This window comes from Muntiacus reevesi, chromosome 2, assembly GCF_963930625.1.
Source record: "Muntiacus reevesi chromosome 2, mMunRee1.1, whole genome shotgun sequence".
NCBI lineage: Eukaryota > Metazoa > Chordata > Mammalia > Artiodactyla > Cervidae > Muntiacus > Muntiacus reevesi.
In genome coordinates this window covers 44,879,473-44,886,573 of record NC_089250.1, presented here as the reverse complement: position 1 = coordinate 44,886,573, position 7,101 = coordinate 44,879,473, and positions in this window count along the sequence as shown.

The following is a 7,101-nucleotide window of genomic DNA, read 5'->3' as shown; positions in this document are numbered from 1 at the left end:
GGAGACCCTAAATGACTGGCCTGAGCAAGGCATTTCAAAGTTCTTTTAGCCCAGAGTGCTGCTATTCAGGCAGGAATGTGGAAGCCAGTGCGTGGGGTCCCTGAGAAGGGGCTGTCTGTGGAGGGTACACCCCCACTCTCCTAGAGCCCTCAGGGGCACAACCACTCCCCGTGTCTGTGAGGAGCTGTGTGAACATCATTTCTCAGCTCCACTCCTCTCATCTCCCAATTGGGGAACTAGAGGCCTTAACATCAACTAAATGAGCCCAGAGATCTCCTAGGGAGACCATCTGAGAGAATGTACCCAACCGTTTTGTTTCTAAAATCTTCATCTATTTTTCTATCACAATTAAATTGAAACTTCCTTTATGAAGCTTCACTTCATGCCCTTGCGACCTGGGTGCCACATTCCAGCAGACACGTGGCTGAATTTGTTAATCACATGGGACCTCAGCCCCTCTGCCCACAAGGGACAGGAAGGTGATAGGTGACCTTTGTTTTAAAATCCCTTTATCTTCAGAAGTGAGGTTTCAGCTTGAATTCCTGATCATCAAGCAAAAGAATATTGATTTTCTATTTGGATGATAAGGTTTCCAGTTTCCTGCAGGACATGCGAAGAAAGTCATCACTTTCATCTTTATTGCAAGAAGAAAGTTGAACCTACCAAAAATAAACTCTTCTCAGATGCATCAGAGAAGTGAGGTCACAGGGAAAACCAGATGGACAGACAAGCAGACATAGAACACCACAATTCACAGGAGCAGAAACCCACGCATGAGGAAAGCCTCCCTGGGAGATCAGACCCATACCTGATGGGCTGCTGGAGGCCCATGATGGACGAGTCTGAGAGTTAAGAACTCCAGGGGCACCCAGTCACAGGCAGTCCCATGCTTCTTGAGAGTTTTACCTCCTGGAGTCCTATCAGGTTCTGATAGTGGGTGTTGGAGAGAAGTCCCCAAAGGCTTCCAGCAGGAGGAGGGGAAAGGAGCCATTGTGAAATGGGACAGAGCATTCTGTGCCTCTTAACAAGACCTGCCTCAGGGGAAGCCACTTAACCTGGATACACTCTTGGTGTTATCAGAGCCTAAATGACCAGTGGGACAGGAAAACTGAACTCCACTCCATGCTAGCCATCCCGTCCCACCTAACAGGGGGCAGAAAAACATACTGAGAAGCTCAATGAGGGTCACAGCCCAGGGCACAATCTCCCTAACAGACTGAGCCCTGACCCTTTGTCCTCAGACTCAGAACACGTCTGCCTCCCCTGCTCCATCACCACCATGTTAACAGGGCTCTCATGTGAAAATGGGGCACACACTTGAAAGAGACCTCATCTAAGAAGAGGAGGAAACCCAAAGAAGAGGAGACAAAACTAGGGCACCAGGAGGAACCTTAGCCTCTTACACCTGGAGTCATAGCAAACAGTGAACATGGCCTGACTCCTAGCTTCATAGACATAAATCCTCACACTAAAAGTCTATCTGCCTCATTCCCTTCTACTTGGTACCTCATGTGCAGCATTAAACAACAAAGTAATACTAGGCATGCACAAAAGACAACAAAACAGAATTGCCCCTCCCCCAACCATGGGTTGAAGAGATAGAACAAGCATCAGAACCAGACTCAGATTTGGCAGATGGGATTGTCAGATGGAGAATTTAAAATAACTGTGATTAACATTCTAAAGGTTGTAATGAAGAACATGGATGACATTCAGGAACAGATGAGTCATGTCAGCAGAGAGATGGAAACTCTAAGGAAGAACCAGAAGGAAAGGCTAGGAAAGCTGTAACTGCAATGAGAATCACCTCTGATGAGTCTTCAGTAGATTGGGTGTGGCTGAGGAAAGAATTAGTGAGCCTGAAGAAATGTTAAGAGAAACTTGCAAAACTAAAATAAAGAGAGAGAGAAAAAAAAGGAAGAACTGCACAACAGAATATCCAAGAACTACTGGATAGTTATAAAAGGTATAATAAGAATACTGGAAGGAGGAAATAAATAGAAGAAATAGTTGTAACAATATTGCCAAAAGTTTCCACAGTTAATGGCAGACACTACACCACAGATCCAGGAATTTCAGAGAATACAAATTAGGATAAGTAAAAAAATATCTACAACCAGGCTCATATTTAAACTGCAGAAAATCAAAGACAAAGTTGCAAAAGGAGCTGAGGAAAAAAGCCTTATGTACAGAGGCACAAAGACAAGAATTACATTAGACTTCTCTTCAGAAACCATGTGAACAAGAGAATAAAGTGATAAAATGTAAAAAGAAAAAAACCTCACCAACCCAGAATTTGATAGGAAAAGCTGGGAGTGATTATATAGGGACTCTCAGTAAATTTTTTTCTGTAAATATAAAACTGCTCTAAAATATAAATCAATTAATTACAACCATAAAAAAGCTAAAAAAAACCCCTCTCACTCCAGATGATTTGATAAATGTATATTCAAGTACCATGACCATTCTGTTTTGGAGATACTGAAAAGAAGGTAAAATATGTGAGTAAATCACATGGGATTAAAAATTAGGACATCTTTGTAAAAAGGGACATTTTTCCAACACAAGCCAATGTTATATGACAAGGGACATAGTTCTCTAAGCTCTCTTTAGAAAGAAAGTCATTCTCCTTAAGATGAGGCCAATTATTTCATGATACTGGACATTGAGTCTTCTTGAAAATGAAAATAGTTTTAATGAGGCACATATTTAAAAATATTAGATGACACTAATTATCTTGTCTCTTGGTGGGTGACACTACCTGCCCAGGAGTAGCATCTGCTGTAGAACCCTAAACTAATGAAGTTTAATAGGTGTTCTAACCGCAAGAGCCTTCAGTTGAACCTAATAATTTTCAGGGAAACCACAGAAAATGGCAAAAAGAGAAAAAAAATTGTATTAGAAATTTATAAAAATTCAAAACATCTTTTAGAAAAGTTCCTGATGCCACTACATTGGGAGATCCATGTTTACACAATGACTCTTAACCTTGGTTACTTACTATAGTGTTAAATAAAAAGCAGATCTCAAAGTCTCCACGCAAGATGGGAATCGGATTTCTAAAGGTAGAGTCAAGTGTTAGCATCTTTAGGTCTCCACAGGTGAGTGAATGTCTAGTCAAGTTTGAGGACCCCGCCCTGCACCATGTACAGTCACCATGATAGTCAGTCTTGTTCACTGATATGCATTTAGTAGATCATAAGGAACAGACACTCTCTTAATCACTGGATGGGCATCCTGCATTGCAGGCAGATTCTTTGTCATCTGAGCCACCAGGGAAGACTGATCACTGCATACTCTGTATAAACTTGACCTAACTGGTCTTTGTGCTTAAGGCATATTCAGTAATGAAGGCAAGTGGTAATGTTTATAGAATGTATATCAAGTGGAAGGTGAGCTCTGAAAGCGTCAGGCACTCACAGAAGAAAACACTTTAGCGCACACTTCTCTTTACCACTAGACATGAAGTATTTGTGTGAGGGGAGCAGCTTACATTATTGATATGAAAGAGGAAAACACCTTGTTTTTACTTCAGTTGTCTACTACGGGAGATTCCTGAGGACAGATGGGGTCATTGGATCACCCCTGGGACACACAGTTAAGAGAAATGGTTTGGCCTGAGGAGGTCAGTGATCCCTCATCCACTCAGCTGTACTTTGAAATGCATCGGAGCCTTTTTCTTACAGGAATTTTCAGGATGTGACAGCCACAATCCCTCTCGATATGACATCCCAGAGGAACAGGAGAAGAGGTGGCTTTCTAAAAATGGCAGCGAGGAAAAACAGTAAATCCACATCTCTATAAAACCCAGATGCTTCCAACCAATACTATTTTATTCTGATCCTAACTATACCTGGATGTGGCTACTAAGCACATTAGTCTAAATGCTTTCCACAAACCTCATAATAGTAATTTTCACACCTTGCACCATGTGATAAGATACAGTTTATTTCTAAAGCTCAACGAACACCCAAGCATTCAATTCCCCAGTTATTTGTTTCACATGTACGTTATGTTTTTACTTTTACTTACTCTGTTTTTCAAAGTTTTTTTTTTTTTTTTTGTAAAAATCAGAAAAAGGCATGAAAGGGAATTTTCATACATTAATTTGGATCTTTGAACTTAAGGAAATAGGGTCAGTATAATCTTCTCTGGGCTTCCTGAGTATTTACCTGAGGTACATAAGCTTTTTATTTTCCTTCCTATTTTTGTTGTTTTTCTTGGCCTGTGGTATCTCATTGCACAAGGATTTTGTGTCTGTCAGCCATCAAAGCTGTGATAAACAGTGATCCCATCAAAGCCACACTTCACGTGTGTTAAAGTGAAGAGGCTCAAACATACTTTCCAGTTTTACCCCCATGGACAGTTAGGTACAGATGATGACTGAGGTAAGATGACTGGTTAAGATGATGACTTTTTTGGGATTCTTACATCATCAGTGTCTCAAGAAATGAATCACAAGTTGAGATAGCAGAAATCAAGGTCTTTTGCAAAAGACCAATACTTTTTTGGTTTGTTAAGTGGTTCTGTTGGTCAGCAAGTAGGTGTGCGGGACTAGTCACCTCAGCTACAAACAAAGTTGCAGTATAAAGATGGTTTTCTTTTCTGTGTCACAAACACCTGGCCTACATGTACACTCTAACATTTCATCAGTGGAGCTGGAGAAGAGACAGTCCCTCGTGGACTGCAGGTGGAGGCCACGCAACCTGCTGACCTCTGTCCAGGGCATTCTGCGGGCAAGGGGCAGGGACGATTATGGCTCCCCTGTGCCTCCTGAGCACGGGGCGTGACCATGGCCTGTTGGCTGCAGGAGCACCGTCACTCTAGCCCTGCTTGCCTCTGCAGGGCCAGATATGGTCGTCCTGTCACTGGGAGGCCTGGGATGTGAGGAGCAGGCTTCCACCCGTACAGACCCAGTCAGCAGCCGTGACGACCCTCAGAGGACCTGCTGTCTCTGTGTTCATGGGAGAGGAAGCTGCCTTTTATCTCGGAGACACAGGCTTGGTTGGAGCCCTGAGCAGGCGGCCAGGGAGCCAGGGCTCCTCCTGCCACCTCTCTGCTAGCGCAGCAGAGCTCGGGGGTTAATCACCCCACTCCTCCAGAGGCCGGTGTGGGCTTAAGGATGCTGCAGCCCTTGGGTTTGAGGCAGATGCCAGCTTTTCAGGGAAGAAGGGCAAACAGGATAAAATAAACACAGCCGAAAACAATAGGGAGAAACAAAGGAAGACACAGGAAGGAGAGAGGGCCTGTTTGTAGCCCTCTGTCGTGTGTGGATGATGGGCTAGCTGCCCCCCTGCACTTGGCAACAGTGAGTCCGCATGGCTGAGGCTTGCTTTCTCTTCTGTGCCTGTGGAGTGACATCTGCAGAGCTCCCTACAACACACTCACCTCTCAGGGCACCTCCATTATCAATCCTAAATGTTCATCACTATCTGAGTCTTTGTCCCAAATGCTGTCTGTTTTCTGTTACTGGTTCTGAGAAGGAGAAGGAATGAGTTTTCAAAGAGCCATGTTACTTCCAGGTTACTCATCATAAAATCTGTCCACCTGTTCTCTCCAACTCATGCACACACAGACACATGTGCACATACATGTGCACTAACACACAGACACACGCGCAAGCAAGCACACGCACACACAGACACATGTGCACACACATGCATGCAAGCACATGCACACACACATGCACACGAATGCAGACAGACAACGCCAGCAACCCGAGTCCTCAGGACCCTGGGACCCAGAGCTGAGTGTCCCTGAGCAGCCACCTGGGGGCACTGCGGAGCAGCCCAGGTCCCGCCTCAGGAGGGCCTATAGAGCATCTAGGTCGTCCTGCTCTGCCTTAGAATTATCTTATGAAAAATCATTTTTTTTTTAATGAAGCGAGAATATTTGAGGGGAATCTATTCCCAAGGATTTAATAAAGGGGAACAAGATCCTCAGATAAATCACCCCGTGAAGACGCCTTCTCTACAGAGGCTGCTGTAGATAGCAGTTTTGGTGGCTAAGTGCCCAGATGTTGAGATCTCAGAAAAGAGTGCCAAAGAATGAGACCTTAGAATTGAAAAAGAACTAGTTTTATTGCTAAGGGAATCGTTAAAAAAAAAAGTCCACACAAGTGAATAATGCAATGCCATAGTGGTTAGAGGATAAATTTGAAGAACATAATAATAACTGTTGTGCCTGGTTTAGTAAAAGGAAATTGAAAATTGACACACTGATTCTAAAGCCTAAAGTGTGAGAGAAGACTGTGTCTTGTTTTGTTCTCTGGTTTAATCCACTGAGTCAGAAGGAATGGGTGCAGCTCACCACATTGGCAGGTATGTCCAATCCTGGGCAACGACACTCCTGAAGGACACGTGACACACACACGTCCAGTCTTATTTCCAAGAAGAGAGAGATGGCGCGCTTGAGCCATAAAGGTGAAGCAGGTTTCTGAGAGCTTCCCATTACCAGGAATGAGTTATCAGTCATGCATATCCGCTTTAGTGACGGCGAGGAGGACCCGGCCAAGGATCTCTCACCTGATGCAGGCAAGGCCATGGGATGGCCCTTGAGGAGCATGCACCTTATGATGGTGGGAGCTGCTCAACCTGGTGTGGAAGAAGCTAGATGCTGTGACCCAAAGGTATCTAGTAACTCACAGCAACCTTACAGTAAGTTCTGGGAGTGTCAGTATAAACAAGAGGAGATTATGGCTTAAGAACAGACATGACAGGAGTGGTCTGGAAACTCTTCATTTAGTAGGTGAGTTCTCATTAGTCCAGTAAACATTACTGAGCACGTAAGAATCCTGCTGTGCAAAACCAGCTTTCCCCGGCATTGCAGATATACGGGTTTGAAGACCGGAGAGACATTTCAGGCAGAAGGGAACAGGGATGGTCTGTCTCTCACTCTCTTTTTTTTTCCCCAGGGATTCTGAGGAAATCATTCTGGCTTACCCAGAATTTTACAAACAGCAGGAGATCTGGCTAGATGAATTGAGAGGAGTCACTGAAAGGCTGTTGACAGGAGGATAAAGATTCCGAATTTCATTTTACACAGAAGTCATGGGAAATATTTCAGTGGGAGAATGGTTGGCTGTCTGAGCACAGTCATGAC